At 37.8% G+C, this 20,378-nt stretch overlaps 1 protein-coding gene and 1 long non-coding RNA gene across 10 annotated transcripts in view; one reads left to right on the plus strand and one right to left on the minus strand.

Annotated features, from left to right (window-relative positions):
• Positions 1 to 14,404, minus strand: part of LOC118280604 (muscle calcium channel subunit alpha-1) — a 60,490-nt gene extending 46,086 nt beyond the window's left edge. For all 9 annotated transcript variants that reach the window (XR_007706115.1, XR_007706116.1, XR_007706117.1 and 6 more), the window contains exon 1: positions 14,091 to 14,404. The gene's annotated coding sequence lies outside the window, so the exon portion shown is untranslated. The remainder of the gene's footprint in view (positions 1 to 14,090) is intronic.
• Positions 1 to 20,378, plus strand: part of LOC126911585 (uncharacterized) — a 297,716-nt gene that overhangs the window by 22,517 nt on the left and 254,821 nt on the right. The gene's annotated exons all lie outside the window — the stretch shown is intronic.

Consider the following 20,378-nt stretch of genomic DNA (forward strand, 5'->3'; position numbering starts at 1 on the left):
GAATACAGGTTGAATAGAGTCTCTACACGAAGTTTCAGCTTAAAATACGATTTAAAAAAATTTTGTACCAAATACTTAATCGCATTTTTCTTGATTTTAAATCATACAAACGTGTCACAACACTACAGGGGTCACTCGCTAATATTACGAAACATTTCTTCTGTCAATCTGATCGCCTAGTACCTGTCTACCTAATTTTGAACCACGCGGCGGCGCGATTTGAAAAATTCATAACTTGGTACCATGAAAACATGAGTTTAAAAAACCCTTACCGTATCGTTTGTTATGTTATCTAGAAACCCCCTGTATGTATACCCCCTTTTTGTTACACGTTGTATAAATAGTCTATTTGTAAAAACTATTATGTACCTACGTACACTAGTTCAGGAATCTTGAGTATGCTCCAAATAATATGTGAAGGTTACCGTTATCGTTAAATGGACCGTTAAATCCGACTTCTCAGTTAATAAACGGATTTTCGGAAAAATCGGAAAAGTCGAACGTCAATGATAATCCGTAAATCCGAATATAAGACCGGTAATCCGTACGTCATGTTTTAAATGTTGATGATGATGTCAGTGGCTTCATATTGGGTTCGATGCCCGGTCAAAGATTCCGGTTTCGAGATTGTCATATTAATGACATTTTCAGGAAATCGGGGGCGGTATTTTTTTATCTAAATAGCCTCCGCCTCATGGAATTTTATTGGAATAACAATCAAGATTGTCCTCTATTGCCAAGCAAGAGGTTTTCTATTCAATTTTCTGTTCAGACAAAGAATTGTGTCTGGTATATGGAAAAGACTGAATCCCTATTGCATGAAACCATAATATTACTCAAAGTCAAAGCAAAGACAATGTCATAGTCCAATTCAAAGCCAAAATTATTTATTTCAAATAGACCAGCTAAACACTCTTGAACGATGGCGCGTCGCGTTCCCCGCGCGCCTCAAAGAGCCATCAGACCACCACAGATGGTGCCCAGTAGGGCTGATACCCTATCTGGAGCTGCGGACTACCTAGCAGGTTTACTAGGGCTCCAGTCCAAAAAGCAGAAGTAGGAAAGGGTCGGTTTTTAGTCAATAAGAGTCTGACACTCCCTCTCGCCTCGCCCAAGGCGAGAGAAGTCATTAGATAATTTTCCCTCCCACAAAAAAGAAAGCACTTTTGAACGTCAAAACAAATACAATAATATTCAAAATGTCTGTCTGTCGGTCAGTCCTCTAGTGAAGCTATACTAAATGAAAAGTGGATGATACATTACATTTGTACACCTCTACCTACGCACTTCAGGAACAAAATGCTTTATGTTATTAGTCCAGTCATTTGGTAGTTTTACCTGGAAAGTTTTCCGGGAGTTTTGAAAATTGGTGAATTTATAGATTTGGGTATGCTCTTTTCGAATTTCAACTTTGCCACCTCGTACAACCGCCGCTCGCGCCGCCATATTGAAAAAATGGCGGCTAAAAATGGTTTTTTATTAATATCTCCGTTCCGACGCATTTTACGAAAAAAAATTTATCTACAAAATTAAACTAGAAAAAAAATCCTACAATTTATGTATTGATAACTTTTTCATAAAATCAATAGTTTTTGGCGTACGAGCGCCGCAAAGTATTATTTATCTGCACCACCACGTGTACAAACAATGTGTGTTGTGCAGCAACGACTGTCGCAACCGAGGGCTGGGCTCGCTGTCATTGCAGAGGTAAGTCCCCTGTTTGAGGAGTGGCTAGAGAGGCGCCATGGCGTCCTCACCTACCGCCTGACGCAGGTGCTTACCGGACACAGGAGTTTCGGTAGGATCCTGTTTTTGATTGGGCGGGAGGAAACGCCCGGGTGTCATCACTGCGAAGACCGCCCGGAGGACACAGTGGAACATATAACATAACACATATAACATCAGAAACAGGAACCTACCGAAACTCCCCTGTTTGTACAACACACATTGCTTGTAAACGGTTTTTTGTCAATATCTCCGTTCCGCCGCATTTTACGAAAAAATATTAATTTACAAAATTAAACTAGAAAAAATTTCCTACAATTTATGTATTGATAACTTTTTCATAAAATCTATAGTTTTTGGCGTACGAGCGCCGCAAAGTATTATTCATCTGCACCACCACGTGTACAAACAATGTGTTTTTTTTAAATGTATCAATTCTTAAAAACTAATTATGATATCTCGTTCAAACCAATTTTCTTTGAAAGTTTCCATTAAAATCTACAGCATATATTTTTTTTAGTTTTCTTACTCACTTATTTTAAAAGTTAGAGGGCAGGACACATTCGATAGACCTCATTTTTCTACTTTGGAAGTCTCTATCTTTCAAACAATTGATTTTAACGAAAAATGGTTTTAGGAATCATGACGTATTTTTAATGGCCTATCCATAGACAACCATCACGGATAGGTTAGACGAAAAAAAATTTTTTTGAAGAGGTGCAGTGACCGCGCGCTCTCCGCCCTCTATCTCGGAAACGGTGCACCGTATAAAAAAAAAATTTTAGACAAAAGTTGTAGAGAATTTTGTATTCTACAATATTGGTATTAAATGCAAATACCAAAAACCCATAGGAAATGAGATATTTCCAAAAAAGCGCAAAAAAACGTTTTTTGTGACCTTTGGACCTTAAAATTTAATAGTTGCTTACACCCTACCATATGTAGGTTTTGAGAAAAGTTTCAGGCAGTCAATATACAAGTATATACAAAATTACAGCTGGGTATCTCAAATTCCGAGGTGAAATCCTAATTTGACTGGACTAATAATACTTTGCGGCGCTCGTACGCCAAAAACTATTGATTTTATGAAAAAGTTATCAATACATTAATTGTAGGAAATTTTTTCTAGTTTAATTTTGTAGATTAATATTTTTTCGTAAAATGCGTCGGAACGGAGATATTAATAAAAAACCGTTTTTAGGCGCCATTTTTTCAATATGGCGGCGCGAGCGGCGGTTGCACGAGGTGGCAAAGTTGAAATTCGAAAAGAGCATACCCAAATCTATAAATTCACCAATTTTCAAAACTCCCGGAAAACATTCCAGGTAACCCCCTTTTATCTACCAAATGACTGGACTATATACATTATTTACACTTCTGTTTATATCTTTAAGAAACAACAATCACCAACATATACAGGTTGTAATCGGAACGCTCCTAAACGCCGCAAACAGGTGACTATGTAGTTTTATTCTCAAAAAGTTAAGAAATTCATCCTCACGCCTTTGGCAGAGGTGCACATTATGACATTGCCACTGTACAGTGTACACCTACAATTTATGTTGTAAGTCCCATGTAATAGGGGGTGAGCCTATTTACCAGGCACATTTTCAGACTCCGTGCTACTACTGAGAAATGTTTCCATAAACCGAAAATGTTCAGCAATACTCCGCCCGACCTGGAAATCGAACCCGAGACCCTGTGCTCGGCAGTAGCACTTGCAACAACTCGGCCAACGAGACAGTTAAGAAATTCAATATTTAATTTATATTAGAATAGTAGTAGTAATAGTGTCTTTGACTGCCAAAACTGTTGAAGGCTGATGTTGCATGAATAACATGAAAACAATTTTTTTTTTCTACTGTTTTTCGGGAGTGTTCCGTTTACACCCTTTTTTTATTGGAACAAGCCCGCCACAACCTCCCATACCGCTGCAACTCCTGTATGCCAGGATCTACAGTAGATACAAACATGAAAACACCGGAACATTGAAGTCCGGCGCGTCCCAGGAACATGAATGATTGTCTTGGATCCCGCAACGAAATAAATCAGAAGATATTATTAGAGAAGAAAAAGAAATCGTTTACACCATGTATAATATATGCAAATATACTAATAATACTGAGAAATAGAACATTTTATATGAACATATTACTATTCGTCTGCAAGACGTGTCAATGACCTCTCTCTCTCTTTCTCTCTCTATCTCTCTCTCGCTTGTTATATATGAAAATGAACGAATGAACCACAAATAAGAAAATATTATGACTCATCACGCCATTCTAACTACTATATAGTGATATGAGACTAGGTTTAGCCCTGGGCTTTGAACGGACAAAGAATATAACAGTACAATTTTTTTTTTTTATGAGACATGCCGGTAGTCGAGCAGACGTATTACCTGATGGTAAGCAATCGCCGCCGCCCATGGACACTTGAAACACCAGAGGCTTTACAAGTGCGTTACCGGCTTTTTGGGAGTCAGGAATTTAAGGGTTGTTGTTCGGGAATGGGGATGGGGAAGATTGGGAAGGGGGGAATTGGGCCTCCGGTAACTTCACTCACACAACGAAACACAATTAACGCAAGCGTTGTTTCACGTCGGTTTTCTGTGAGGCCGCGGTATTACTCCGGTCGAGCCGGCCCATTCGTGCCGAAGCATGGCTCTCCCACACTTAAAAAAATAATTACCCTTAACAATATAATATTAAACCTTTTAATCTTAGAAAAAATAGGCAGGGGACACGTAGGTACAGGAGAAAATGCTGAAGCACACTAACGACATTTCTTTAAAAAATAGAGATGCAGAGTACTTAATTATACATTGTTCACAATTGTTACGCCTTTTTTATTCCCGAAGAGGTGCGCCTTATGGCACGTAATACCACTGTACAATGTACATTCACAATATTTATGTTGTAAGTCCCGTGTAATAGAAGCTGAGCCTATTGTCTTATACCAGACGCATTTCCAGACTCTGCATATTTGTAAGACGCACCCACGATACAAGAGTAAATTCTAGTGTGACCCACGTTTTTAAAATGGATAAACATTGTCCCATATGTGTCAACTCTTGGTCCGTGCCCTTGTCATAAATTTTTTCTTAATAATTCTGATCATGTAGGATATGAGATATTGAATCCCATATAGGATATTGTAAATCTCATGAAGCAATAAAACTAATGAAACTTTTAATCCAAAATACCGATAATAAATAAGTAATGCCTTTGATCAATTCACAAATCCAACTCAAACTCTTTGTCCAGCAGACCTAATTTCGACATTAAAACCTTGCCTGACTCAGCAATCGAACCTTTGACCAAACTAACGACCACTCGACTCACCAATCAAACGCGATCTTATCAAACGGAATCAATAAATCCTTACCCAGTACACTTGTTCAAGTGGTCACGGGTTCAATGCCCGGGTGATGAGATCCAGAGATGAGCCCCAAATACTCGACTAACGGAAGGTTACCGAGATCAGAATGTACAAATAAATAGAATACTTTTGTGGAAATATCAGCATACCACTGTTTTACGTCATTATACGTCATAATACGTCTTTAAAGATTATTATAATTGCTGTCTAATCGGTCAGTCCTCTAGTGAAGGTACTAAGCTACCGTTGCAACGTGTCATGGGTTAATTTTCCTATGGAGATAGGTGGTAGGTAGATGCAAACGGGTCACCTAATGTTAAGCGATCAGCGCCGCCCGCCGTTCATGATCACAGAACAACTCTTTGTGTCATCCACAAATTGTTGTTCCAGGTCTGGGTGTCATGTGTATGTGAAATTGTATGTTTGTAAACGCACCCACGACACAGGAGGAAATCCTAGTGTGGGGCAACGTTTTTAAAAATGAAAAGAAATTGAGAAAGTAGGTTTATATGTTTTTTATCATTTTACGCTTTATTTACATATCGATAGTTAAAAGGCTAATTCATCTAAATAACATTTTTTCCAATATTACATATTCGGAATCACCGAATTTTTCGCCATCAAATGATGTATAAACCTCAATATCGCAAAAAAAAATCTCTAAGACCAATTAATCTCTCCACCGTCTATAATGTTACCTTTTTATGGTTTACCCACTCAATCAATATTCTTGAAATTCTTCACACATTATATTTGACTATCTCCATGAAGAAAAACAGTCTACATTTCATGGGAAATCAATCTCCAAAATTGGTTCAAATCTCAAGGACGCTCGATCAACGTCCTAACCAAAACTATCTCGTCAAAAAGAAAAATAGGCAATACATATCATACATAAATCCTTGCTTATATATACAAATAACAAATTCATAGCCATCGATGTTTATACACGGTGTAGTGAAAACTCTGATAATTCAATCGGGTACTTGAACTTCTAGGTGACTTTGGAGTGCAATGACCTGAACTAATGCATCATAATAAGCCAATCTGAATGTTAGCACGCATACACGTCGTACAAATAAACAGATGAGAGAAACAGTTGCAATAAATAATAACATTTAAAGAACAAAAATACTATCGATCATTCTGAATTACCCCTACATTTGTGAAAATGGTGGTTTTTTTAAAACACGACCATGGCAAGAAAGCACACGGCCCACCTGATGGTAAGTGAATCTTTGCGCGTAGCTCGAATCGCCAGTAGCAGCTTGACAATCACCGCGTCGTGTGGGCGAAATGCTGCTCATGAATATGAGCCTCTAGATTGAAACTAGTCGACTTCTCGTCAAAACAGTACGTGAGCAAGGCGGTAACATAATAATTAACTGAATCTTTGTGTAAGAGATTCATTCAACTGTATCCTTCAGTGCTTCTTTAATATGGTTATTTTGTCTAACGCTGTAAACTAGAAAACTGCTAATTCAATCGGGTAGTCGAACTTCTAGGTGACTTTGGAGTGCAATGACCTGAACTAATGCATCATAATAAGCCAATCTGAATGTTAGCACGCATACACGCCGTACAAATAAACAGATGAGAGAAACAGTTGCAATAAATAATAACATTGAAAAGAACAAAAATACTATCGATCATTCTGAATTTTCCATTTAGAAAATGGTGATTTATACCACGACGGTGGCAAGAAAGCACACGGCCCACCTGATGGTAAGTGGTATTTTTTTTGAGGTGGGAAATTCATTGGATTACTTCTTCCGCCTTGGGCGAGGTGAGAGGAGTGCCAGACTCTTACTGCCTAAAAACACCCCGTTCCAACTCATGCTCTTCGAGCCGGAGTCCCGGTAAACCCGCTAAGTAGTCTGCAGCATCAGGCATCTGCCCTACTGGGCCCCATCTGTGGTGATCTGATCGACTTTTTCGCGCGGAAAACAACGCGCCATACGCACGGGATTGCTGACCCTTAAGAAACCTATTTACTTCCTTCTTGAAGTACCCCATATTGTAGCCTACTGGGAAAACCTCGGCAAGGAGTTCATTCCACAATCGGAGGGTCCGTGGGAGGAAATTCCTCTGAAACCGAACTGTACAGGACCATTTGGGTTCCAATGTGTGAGCGTGAACTCCCTGTCGATAGCGAGCGGTGCGCTGATAGAAAGTGGCGATAGATAGGATCGCGATTTCCATAATTGCGACTGCTGAGTACAAACACATTGCTGGGCGTTCACCCACAAGATAGACAGATGACCTGATAAAGGTCGGAGCGAGTCCTTCGATGTAGGTCGCTTCCAATCGAGTTGGGAGTTATTGGGGGGTCTGTTTAGCATGTTTAGCTGTGGATATTTTTTTATAGTATAAGCCGATAAACTAGTAGTTATGTCAAGCAATTATTATTGTCACCACCAATGGACACTCGAAACACAAGAACCAAATTATGTTCGGAGTTGCGGACTGCCTAGTGGGTTATTGGGGCTCCGGCTCGAAACCCAAGAGTAGGATCGTTATGATTTTTGTGTTAGTAAGAGACGCTCTCGCCACTCCCAAGGCGCGACAAGTCATTGGATGATTTTCGCCCGTAAAAAAGAACCAAATTATGTAAAAATACAAAGCCCAAGGTTCTTCTTTTTTAATGTTTGACGTATCCTTTAAATTAATGCGAAATAAATAACGCACAGTATGCTTGCTTTCTTTGTACATTGTTATTGCACTAACATTGTGCTAAGATCGAGAAGTATATAAACAAATGTATTACGAACGGAAACCTTAGTTTATTTGTCTTGAAAATAATCGAAGTAAAAATAAAATAGATACGTTAATTTGCACCTGCATTTTTGTTTCGTAGTTGGCGGCGCCACTGTTTATAAGGTCTATAGGCCATTTGGGCATGTGATTCATTATGATCTTGCAAAAATAGTACAGACCGACAAACGGTCAGATGCATCACCTGATGATAAGCAATCGACGCCACTCATGGACACCCACAACACCAGAGGATGTACATACCAGTGCGTTGCCAGCCTTTTTAGGACATTTTCATCATCATCATCGTAATCATCATAACAGCCACAAGACGTCTATTGCTGAACAAGGCCCCTTCAATGACTTCCAGATAAGCCGGTTGGAAGCGACCTGCATTCAGCGGCTCCCTGCGACCTTAATCAGGTCGTCTGTCCACCTTATGGATGGACGTTCTACGCTGCGCTTGCCGGTACGCGGTCTCCACTCGAGAACCTTTCTGTCCCAGCGGCCATCGGTTCTCCGTGTAATGTGCCCTTTGGGACATTTTGCGTGTATATAAACATCTAGTAACCTTTTAAGCGTGGTCATAGCCATAATTCTCTGTCCTTTTTACTGACCAAAGTAACTCAAAAATGCCGTATGACGTAACACAGATGACGTAAAGTCGACCATAAAACTTTACCACTAGGTTTAAATGTCGCTTGCACATCATAAAATGACAAGGTCGGTTTTCGCTTAAATATGCAAAACCGACGCGCGGTGGGTGACATAGTAAATTAGTTTTTTGTAAAGGTCAGAGAGGTTCACTTATTTTAGTTTACTGTAACATAAACTTTACGCTGTTGAATCCCAAATAAGGGGCAGCAGACAAGGAGGCACTATTTTCAATGTAGCATTCAATTTTTCCGAAGCAGCTGACTACCTAGCGGGCTACCAGGGCTCCGGCTTAAAAAGCAGAACTAGAAACGGAGTAGTTTTTAGTCAGTAGGAGTCTAACACTCCCTCTAGCCTCACTTAAAGCAGGAGAACTCATTTGATGATTTTCTCCCATAAAAAAAAAACATCCAAATTTCGCCGGTTGTGTTATGAGTCCCATGAAAGGAGATGTGATCCTCTTCTAATGGAGCTTTATCCGACCCGGGAAGCTTAGGGAAATCGAAGTTAATCACAACTGAATCACAACTGTGATCACTACATCAATGAGGAAGTAAAAAAACGTACGATTAAAAAATTCCCTTCCTACTTCAAGGTTTTCAATTTGGCGTAGAAACAATAGTATATATTGTTTTATTTAACCAGTACTTAAGCCTTGTTAAAATACTTTATTGTTTCTACGTAAGAGTGTCTCTGCCTACCCTGGCGTCGTGCCAGAGTCTTGATTAAAAGGACCTGTCACTATTGCTGGTCCATTCAGCTATTCGGATACAAAATTGGAATACTTTCTTCCCAACATTTTGGCTGTTTTTTTAGCTACCAGCTTGATTTTTCTTTTTTTGGTATGGCGTCGAACTAAGATAAGCATGAGGTTTTGGGTTGGTTATGAATTTAGAAAAAAAAAGGATTTACTTTGACTAATTAGCCGATTTCTAGACTACTTTTTTATGGTATAAGCCGGTAAATGATGCATACGTAAGCATCTGATGGTACCGCCCATGGATCGCCGCGTAACACCAGAGGTGTTAGCGGCCTTTTTAGGGGTTAGGAATTTAAGAGGCTGTTGAGGAATTGAGGTTTGTAAAGTTTGGGAAGGAGGATAATTGGGCCTCCGGTAACCGATTTTCTGTGAGGCCGTGATATAGAAGAATACACTCTCCCACCCTTAAACTTGTAGTGTCAACGGCGCATTTCTGACAGGCCGTGGTTTTTGGCAATAAGGTTACCTCTATCACAGCTCCGAATTTAATAAATACTTAGCTAAGAACAGGGTGCAAATAAAAACACCTTTAGCAAATACTTTGGCAATAAGTTTAAGATAACCATTGGCAATTTTTGTTTGTCACATTATTTATCATTTACGTTGAACCTACGACCTATCATCGAACCCAAAACATCATCTCCAACTTGTGATGTATGTGGGTAAACACCTATTATTTGCCTTGCGCAGTATTACGAGCATGTGGGTAGCTGGTAATACTGGATTGTATATAAAGGAGTGTCAGTCCTAATATAGCGGTAAACGGCGACTAGCAGTTTTATTTCAACCACTATTAGATACCCTGAGTTCCCAACGATTCCCCAAATATCTCACAACTCCTTTAGCACTCACTCTCATCCCACTTAACTAACAACAAAATAAATCCAATTACTACAAAATCGATTTGTCGAGACGAAAGAAAGAAATTCTTATCGAAAACTGATTAGGTTAGTGTGGGGGGATCCCATTACCTCCCCCCTCTTTTTACATAAATATTCAGTAGTGTATAGCGCCCTGAAACACGGTGCCAAGATGGGCTTTCAACCCCTAACTGTGCTGAAGGCAACGGGTGAATGGATTCTGAATGGAAGGTTCCGTAGCTTTTTATTTTAATTTTGGAACACTCAGCCGATGGTGGTGGTGATGATGGACACCTAGGACACCAATACCAGAGTAGTTTCAAATTCCTTTGTGATATTTTGTGATTTGTGGTAGAGCACCGAACACGCGATCCGGTGTGATATCACCCCGGAGCTGTGGACTATCAAGCCTGTTATTGTGGCTTTGGCTCGAAGAGCAGGAAGGAGGAACGGGGTGGTTTTTAGTCCGTAAGAGTTTCGAGATTAGATGATTTTCCCCTTCAAAAAAAGAGGAATATCACACTCAAAAAATGCTCATTTCCTAGTGCCAAAACATGGCTCTCTCGTGTACAAAGAATGATTCTCCCATGATCATTCCTACCTCATATGATCCCTACATCTTTAAGGTCACAATTGCATCTCACTCACGGGCTCTTTCATACAGTAAATCACCAAAACATGAATTTGTTTATGCAGAAAACTTCGACAAACATTTTACAGTTACCACGCTATTTTCGAAACGTCATTGACATAATTATGTCAACAAAATGGCGTCGACTATACAGTATTATGTTGGAAACGTATCGCGAAGTGTGTCATCTGGATTATTATAGCGAATTACACGACTGTCAAGATTTGTTTCCAGTGCTATAAAGGTATTTTTGGATTCAGTGAATGGGGAAAAGTTTTGGTTAAAATAACACTAGCATTCTGTTCGGTTTTAATTCTGTCAATCATCTGAGAGGATTCAATGTAAATATTAGGTGGAACTATTAACTGGCAACATGGTTTCAGCTTTAGAAATCATTTTTCATTCATTGGGATATGAGAAGGAAAATCTCTATTGAATTTTTTTTACAATCGTAAAAAGAGTATTGCTTGGCAATACTCTGCTCAACCCTATCTTAAACCCTAAGAGGCCGGCAACGCACTTGTAACGCCATTGGTGTTTGGGGTGTCCATGGTCGGCAGCGATTGCTTACCATCAGGTGATCCGTCTACTCGTTTATGGCTTATACCATAAAAAATTACGTCATTAATCCTACATCGCACATTATGAAGTTTACATGCGAATAAAAATGCATAGAAAATCTAACCCACAACAGTTGGTCAGAAAGCCCGCCAAGCCCGATCACCTCGTTTGCTCTGAGGGTCCTCCTTTTCACATGAAACTTTTCTCTTTGTTCCCTAAAAAGTTAAAAGATTTCCTCATCACATCACAAAAAATATAAGAAAAGTACCATCTTCTGAAATCTAAATTTGTCTACGGTACCCTAAAAGTACAATGTAAGTCAAGGACAAGGAAGCGGGATGATTTATTATAATAATAATGTTATGTACTTTTATATCACATTATTTTCGAGGGTCCTGTTTTGTCTCAGAACTTTGTTTAAGGGGGGGAAATCATCCAATGACTTCTCCGGCCTTGGGTGAGGCGAGAGGGAGTATCAGACTCTTACTGATTAAAAACCACACCGTTCCTACTCCTGTTTTATGAGTCGGAGCTCCAGTAAACCTGCTAGGTAGTCCTCAGCTCCGTATCAGGCATCAGCCCTGCTGGGCCACATCAGTGGTGGTCTGATGAATCTTTGAGGCGCGTTCAGAACGCGACGCGCCGTAAATATACTTAAAAAAGGATGTTTTCATCGGTTATGACGGGCGTATTAGCCCAGTTTTTGTGTGTTGGCTATAGCCATGTAGATATAGAGGGGTAAATAGTCATTAGCCACATTTTTTATGGTATTATCGATGGTAATAATGGGCAGACAAATAACCTGATGGTAAGCAATCGCCGCCCATGGACACCTGAAACACCAGAGGCGTTACAATTGCGTTACCGGCCTTTTGGGGGTTAGGAACAGCGTTGTTGGGGAATCAGGGTTTAGTAAGATTGGGAAGGGGTAATTGGGCCTCCGGTAACCTCACTCACACAACGAAATACAACGCAAGCGTTATTTCACGTCGGTTTTCTGTGAGGCCGTGGTATCACTCCGTCACATTGATAAAGTTAATGTATTGGCAATTCTATGGCTGACAGACAGTGTAACATTTTATTTTAACCTAGCTGTTTTCCACTGACGCGTTTTTTACAACGTACGTCTGTCAGTCAGTCAGTCATTCTAATGTGATTCAATTGAAGACTATTATGCCTGAATGGATGACTAAAACTGACACATTGCTTATATCATTCTATTCAAAAGAGTTATATAATGAAATATCAAACAAACAAACAAGATAACTGCACGAATAAAACTGATGTTGTTTTTATTGCTGAAAAATATTTTTTTCATGACAGTCGTAACGAAAATAGAACGTCCATCATTTCCTATGTTTTTCAGGAGAATTTGTCTATTGTATCTTTCAGTTTTTTCAGTATTTATAAATATTGATGTTGTAAAGGTCAAGGATTGGTTTATATAAATATATGAAATGACACGCCTTTTATCCCCAAAGGGGTAGGCAGAGGTGCACATTACGGCACTTAAAGGTCAGGCATTAAGAATGCTTTTCCACCAGAGATGCGCTATGCTACGTTGCTGTGGATGCGTTTGGCTTCCACCAATCGTATTCATTGGTACAATAGCTTAGTACTGGTGGAAACGGACTCAGCTAAGCTATGGTTTTATGTGGAAAGATGCGTGCTATGGATGGCTTTCCTACTATTGACACATCGCATACTCGAGCTGCGCATCTTCTTCGCATAGCTACATAGCTTAGTATCGGTGGAAACGGTCACATCGTTAAACATCTTAGCTATTACATCTTCGTAGCACATCTCTGGTGGAAAAGCACGATAATAACTTGCTATAGTAACATCACGCTTAATTTTGTCAATGGGGCAGCAGATTTATTGCTAGTAAAGGTTACTCATACCTGTCAAAATATAGTGATACTAATATTATAAAGTTTGTATGTTTGTTTATTACACATTCTCGTCACAACGACTAAAGGGAACGAGGAGAAATTTAGAACAGAGGTATATTATGGTCTGAAATTATATATAAGCGCATTTATATCCCATGAGATCGCGTTTAAAAAAATATTTTTTAATGTGAGAGACTTAATTTTTTATTTAATTCGGGTAATATAACTAAAACCTTCTCCTAGGTCTGAAAAATACTATGCTGGAACCGCATTAAAATCGGTTCAACCTAACACGAAATTATTGCGCACAAACATACATACCTCCCTTATTTGAAGTTGGTTAAAAATAAGTTCGAAGTTAGTTATATTATTTTTTTTAATTTTACAACTTCAATTAAAGATTTTTTTTACCGAGAAAGACTATACACATAAAAAATATTTGAATTCGTAATAATGGCAAGGATATTTTAATACAACACATTAAAACACAAAAATAAAATCACATGATATTTTTATCATTCACATAATCCTAACAAAATACACAAAACGAAATATTTATCATTTCCAAAACGATAGTCTAGTTACTAAGCTTCACCAGCCCATCCATTTCCTAACCTTGACTTTCAGTACAGAGCTTTCGCGATGCACTACATTCGTACTACATACCATAGATAAGACTACATATACTCTGAAAATGGGATAAACTCACTCAGAATATCAAAAATTCGATACAAAACGACATAGGATATAGGCATACAATTTTTGGCACCAAAACTGAGACGAATTGATTCCTACGATCCACAGAAAAACAGACCAGACACTAGTATAGAAAACAGTTAAAAACTAAACAATTTACTTAACCATTGCCTTACCTATTAGCAGAAAGAATCCGATCTTTAAACAAATCCAGCAATGTAACACACCACTGCCCTCACCATTTCTACACACAAACTCATTCCATGGCCCGAAAAAATTCACTTTCACATAAAAAACAAAACACTCGCGAAAAGAACACTTCTTAAACACATATTTGGGTATTAAAACACAGGATTGTGAAGTAGAAATGTGTTTTTTCGTGCTTTTTAGTTTGGATAAAAAATTTCGTGTGTTTTATTTATAAATATTTGAGCGAGCGGCCCGGAGCTCGAACGGCCGCGTACCTCGGATTTCAGATTTAGGTTAGAAACGACTGGTTATGGCGCCACACACACATGCGCACTGCTGTAGTTACAGGGGCAAAGAGTATGAAAGTTTCAGACGAGATATCGCTGAGTAGTTTTCTGTGTACACTTGAGTGGTTGGGAATGTTTTTGTATGACAACAGTGACTTTGTTTTGTGTGTTTGGTAAAATTGGAGTAAAGGAAATGTTTTGGGAAAACTTTTGACGTAAAATGGTTGTAATTGTTTACTAGAAGATTATAAAATTGTGCAGTTTATTTTGTATTTAAGGTCTATTTGCAATAATTAATTTTGACTCTGACTTTGACTTTAGTACATATTTATAATCTTGGGACAATTATGTCACAAGACGTCCTAGAGTTTCATCGTTTTAAAATGCATTTCGAAAAAATTAATTGAATAAAAGCTTTTCTTATAATATGTACTCAAAGTTATAAAACATTTGTCATATCACAGAAAAAAATACGTAAAGATTATTTTTCAAGTGTATAATTTAAAGTATTTATATACATAATTAATTTTTAAATAGGATTTTTAAGCCAGTGCAAACGATATATCGTAATACGTTTGCCTGTCTACGTATTAGACAAATCTTTGCCCACTAACGCACACTAGCACGCATCTTCTGGCAGACTCTGTGGCGTTTACGTAGTTCGCAGCACTCTGCTATTACTGAAAATACTCATAGTCACTCGCTACGGACACTGTGTAGAGTTCAGGAGTCACTACTATTGGAACTCACTACATGTGACATGAAACTCACTACAAGTGAATGTTCTGGTGTGAGAACTTCGAGAGTTGTGTTACAAATTGGTCTTGAAACAATAGTTCCTTCTTATTCCTTATTTATATTTTAAAACCGAATGTTGATGAATTAGTCCCTTAATATTAAGTTCTACCATTTATGTTGCACGTTGCAAGGTCTCTGCATTGTTCTATTAATATATCAGAGAAATTGTAAACATGTCTTTTAAAACGTCTTGTTTACTGGAAAAAGTTCTATACATGTTTAAATACAAATATAATAAACTAGCATAATTATTTGTTGTTATTAAATAAAACTATTTTGAAATAGAAGCCGGGTCTTACCCCTAAAACCTTCTCCTAAGTCTGATATGCTGAAAACTCGCATAATTGGTTCAACTAAAAGCTAGATAATTGCGCACAAACATAAACATACATATACACATACAGGTCAAACTAAGAACCTCTTTCTTTTTGAAATCGGTTAAAAAACAAAGATAATCATTACCTTTCATTCCAACTCTTATAAAAGTCTTAGCTATGGAAGTTTGTTTGTGAACTCATCAACGATTCTAAGCAGCTGTTCCTTTCGGTGAAACTTTTCCAAATACTTTGGTATGCGCATCGAATATAGATTAAATTATAACTATTACATTTCCATACACTATTGCTTAACTAATAATTATATAAAGTATTTACATGATGGAACTCATCCGTGATCATAGCGCTTGCAACAGTGCCGAAATATCGGAAACTCATAGAAATGGAAAAGCTCGAATAGGTATGCTGCATGAAGTGACACCTAGGTACAGCAAATACAAGTAAGTTTATGCACTCTGTCTCATATAGTAACTCCCAGTTAAAGTATGATTTCAGGGTTGCTGAAAATTGGCCATAAGATTATTTAATTTCACTTCTATTTCACACATTAGTATTGGAGAGTAAAGTATTTGATAATAACAATCTCACTCCAATCTCACATGAACAAAAATGACTATCTTTCGAGAACCAATAGTAGCGTTTGTGAGTGACGTCTAGCATAGTGAATCAGTGCACACGTGACGCGATGACGGACAACATCGCGGTACACGCATATATCACGCTCCTAAATGATAGTGGAAGCAGGGTTGTTGCTCACTCTTTACACGATTTTCAACCTTATTACAAAGAGAATAAGGTTAGGAATTAAGTGAGGATTTTTATGTTTAGCTTCAAGCTTGTAAAATATTGTTCTAAGCAGAGATGTTGCTTCTTTGTTAGAGTTAAAACTGCACAGTTAAATCGTATTGCCGGAAATTTCTCAGTAGTAGCGCGGAGTCTGGAATAAAATTTCTCAGTAGTAGCACGGAGTCTGGAATTGCCCCCAGTATATGGCATTAGGCTCATAACACCTATTACATAGGACTTATAATACAAAAGGTGAAAAGTGGGTGTACATAGTGGCATAAAAGGCGTAACGTGGCATAGTTTCCGTTGCATAAAATCGTAAGGTGTGCAGCGTGCATTATTAGACAGCCTCCTTAGTCGCTTCTTAAACTGCCAAAAATGAGATTTTAATCCCATATCTTTGAATGACTTGTTCGTCAACTGGCGAGTGTCAAACTAAAAAGCGAATGGTTATTATGGTCTAATATAACTGCAAAATTAAAAGAAACCTGCGCTATTGATGAACACGCGAGTTTGACACTCGACAATTGACGAACAAATCCTTCGAATAATATTCAACTTATGATAGAATAGACCAAGACAAAATAAACTTTCACATCTTTTTCATCATTTACACAAACAAATCCTTCGAATAATATTCAACTTATGATGGAATAGACTACTGTCAAAATAAACTTTCTTTAAAACATCCCTTCGAGAAACAATAGTCGTAATGATACCCTCCCTGCGATAAAAACAGGGGTGCAGTTTTGTGTTTTATTATTATTTATGGAGAACAGTCATTATCATTAGGAAACGCATTGAGGAGAAAGGGGGGTCAGACCTTTGATGCCAAGTTTTTGTTATCAAATGGAAAATTATGTAGATTTTATAAAAATCTTCCTGGTCCGGGCTTGTTGGTTGAGCGGTTGGAAAGGCGACTGTTAAATGTGAAGCCTCATCACATTATTTATTTAGATCAGACGAGATATAAGTAAGTGAGCACTTCACATTACTACATACATAGGTACATTATCTGACGCCTGTGTCTAATAGGGGCAGGCACAAACAATAGAACGCCAATTGCTACAAATCTTACATACCTCTTTCACTTCATCAACATTCATTCATTCATTTATCACTTCACCTATACCTACCTGATTATTTCAAAAAATACTTTACCTAACGGGGAATAGAACCCGGATTTGTTGAAATCACTCCATCAAAGATGCGGTTTTCGTGGAATACTAGAAATAATATACTGTCATAGATATGTAGCTACACCTCGACGAAGCGCCACCGCTTCATGGTAGATATCCCACCCACTCGCACGAAGCGTTTCGCTTCAAGCTTCCTTGTGCGAACTGCTAGGGAGTGGAACTCCTTGCCGGAGTCTGTGTTTCCTGATGGGTATAACCTGGGTGTCTTCAAAGCCCGAGTGAATAGGTTGCTTATGGGCAGACGTACTCCATCTTAGGCCGCACCAACACTTACCACCAGGCGCGATAGCGGCCAAACGTCCACACAACAGATGTAAGAAAAAAATACATCCAAATTCGATAAAATTATTCCAACAAAAATGTGAATAGGGCTTCTCCTTGTCCATCAAACAAGGGCTGTTGTTTATGGTCGTATTTTATGATTAGGGAGCTATAAAATACCAACTTATGTACTTACTGGAATGTATAACATGGCTTGCAAAGTAAACTAGATGAGTGACAGTACGTAGTAGCGACTACGACGACTGGTCGTTGGCTTTGAACAACAGATTATATGTCATACTAGAAAGTATTTTCTATGTGTATTGAGATATGGCCCAAAAGGTACTATAATTTTTATAACCAGTCAAGTTTTAATATCCTGTTAAAAATACGAGCATGTGGAAACTTATCAATTCTTACTCCTCCAAAGATGTAAAACAACGCTGACGTTATATTTCGTTGTGTAAGTGAGATTACCCAAGGCTTAATTACCCACCCTTCCCAATCTTTAAACCCCAAATCCCCAACAACCCTTAAATTCCTAATCCCCAAAAGGCACTTGTAACGCCTCTGGTGTTTCGGGTGTCCATGGGCGGCGGAAATTGCTTACCATCAGGTGATCCGTCTGCTAATTTACCAGCTTATACCATAAAAAAAGAAAAATAACATCTCACAAAAGATCGACTACATTATCCTATAATGTAAACATTTAGCTCACATACGAACAATGCCCGGATAGGCCGGCGATTAAAGTCCATAAATATATTTAAAAAACAACAATAGACGCCCGCGCATCAATATTGAAAGTTATTTTATTATAAACAAATCATAAACTTTGTAGTTTGTTCAATATTAGATTAATTTTGGTAATAAAATGTCTATTTTATGCTAACAAAGGCATGGTGCATGTACTAGGCAATGTGCCGTAATAAATTAATCTATGTACTGCATTTTACTCTTGGTGTCTGTTTCACCACCTTCATATACGTGTAACAAAAAGGGGATACCTATAAATATCAAGTGCACGGTTTCTAGCAAACATAACAAACGATACGGGAAAGGTTTTTTTATTAAACTCATGTTTTCATGGAACCAAGTTATGATTTTTTTCCGTTACATAAAATTCCAGAAACCAAACATCTAAATTAGGTAGATACAGGTCCTAGGCGATCAGATTTAAAGAAGAAATGTTTCGTAATTAGCTAGTGACCCCTATGTGTAGTGTTGTGATACGTTTGTATGATGATTAATTAATAAAATCAAAAACCATGCGACACCAAGTATTTGGTACCAAATTTTTTTAACCGTATTTTGAGCTGAAACTTTGTGTACAGATTCTATTCAATCTGTATTCATCAGCGCTTCTTGATGTATATGGTAATTTGTTTACACGTTGTATACATATACATACACATAGTGCATACAAATTACATTCTTAATTCAAAGTTATCTTATACATAGCGGCTATCCATTAAAAAATATCAGATAGGATCAACATTTCCTCTATAGGTTTACCACAACCACGGTGATATTAAAAGCTAAAACTAGCCAATTTTGTTTACAATTAAAATGTGGAAAAATGTAGTTAAACCATGCACTAATTTATGTTGCGGTTGCGTTGCGTCACTGCTGAGCCCATAAAGTTTGCGCCGTAATTATAAACGTTCGCGTTTAGCTACTATTCAAGATTTTTTTTATATTTAACGATTTTGGAAGTGTGGGGAATGGTCAGCTAATAATGGGATTTGAGGAATCTGTTTGGGATAAATCGCCATTCGAAATACATCGTTAGGACAGTCACACAGTAAAATTTTGGAAATATAAAGAAAAAATAATAAATATTCAAGACACAGTAATGTAAACGAAAGAATAAGTATTTAGGTACTTGAATTTTCTAATCATAGATTTTAAAAGCTACAACAAAACTATGAAGTATAGTAACGTAAACAATAATGAAATAAATAGCAAAACGCCATCTATTAATGAAAGAGCGATGTTATTTTATAAAACAGCGCCACCTAGTATGGAAACTTATTTCTCAGAGAACAGCGCCATCTACATTTTGCACGAATTCCTGACGCAATGTGTAGTACTAGTAAACGTTCAGAGATGGCGTTGCTTAGTTATTTTATTTTACGATAGATGGCGCAATCAACTTGTTTTAAATTGCCAAAAAATGTATCCCTAATTTTACACAAAAAATTACGCAAGGTAAAAACCAAGGGAAATTCATAAATTTTTGTTAGCAACCTATTTTTTCTTAGGTCAGCAGTTTAAAATAGTCACAGATCTTTTATTTCCCTTGGGATTTAAATAGTTTACTGAGTTGTGTAAAGGAATAGTAGTTTTCCCATGACATAAGAAACGAGGTCAGCAGGGCAAAGACTGTTTTTTTTTTTTATTATCAGTCAATATTTATGATACACAACTTAGTGGCGACATGACAGGTTTGCTGAATGAGGTTCAAGCCCAAGGTATTTAGAGCTACTTGCCAAAATTATTGGACAAAGAATCTGCTATGGTTTCTGGCCTGTTACATACTGCAATAGAATAGGAATGATGATGAGGTATAAAAGTAAAAAATCTATTTAGTTCGTCAGTTAGGTAAT

Source organism: Spodoptera frugiperda, chromosome 16 (assembly GCF_023101765.2).
Source record: "Spodoptera frugiperda isolate SF20-4 chromosome 16, AGI-APGP_CSIRO_Sfru_2.0, whole genome shotgun sequence".
Classification (NCBI taxonomy): domain Eukaryota; kingdom Metazoa; phylum Arthropoda; class Insecta; order Lepidoptera; family Noctuidae; genus Spodoptera; species Spodoptera frugiperda.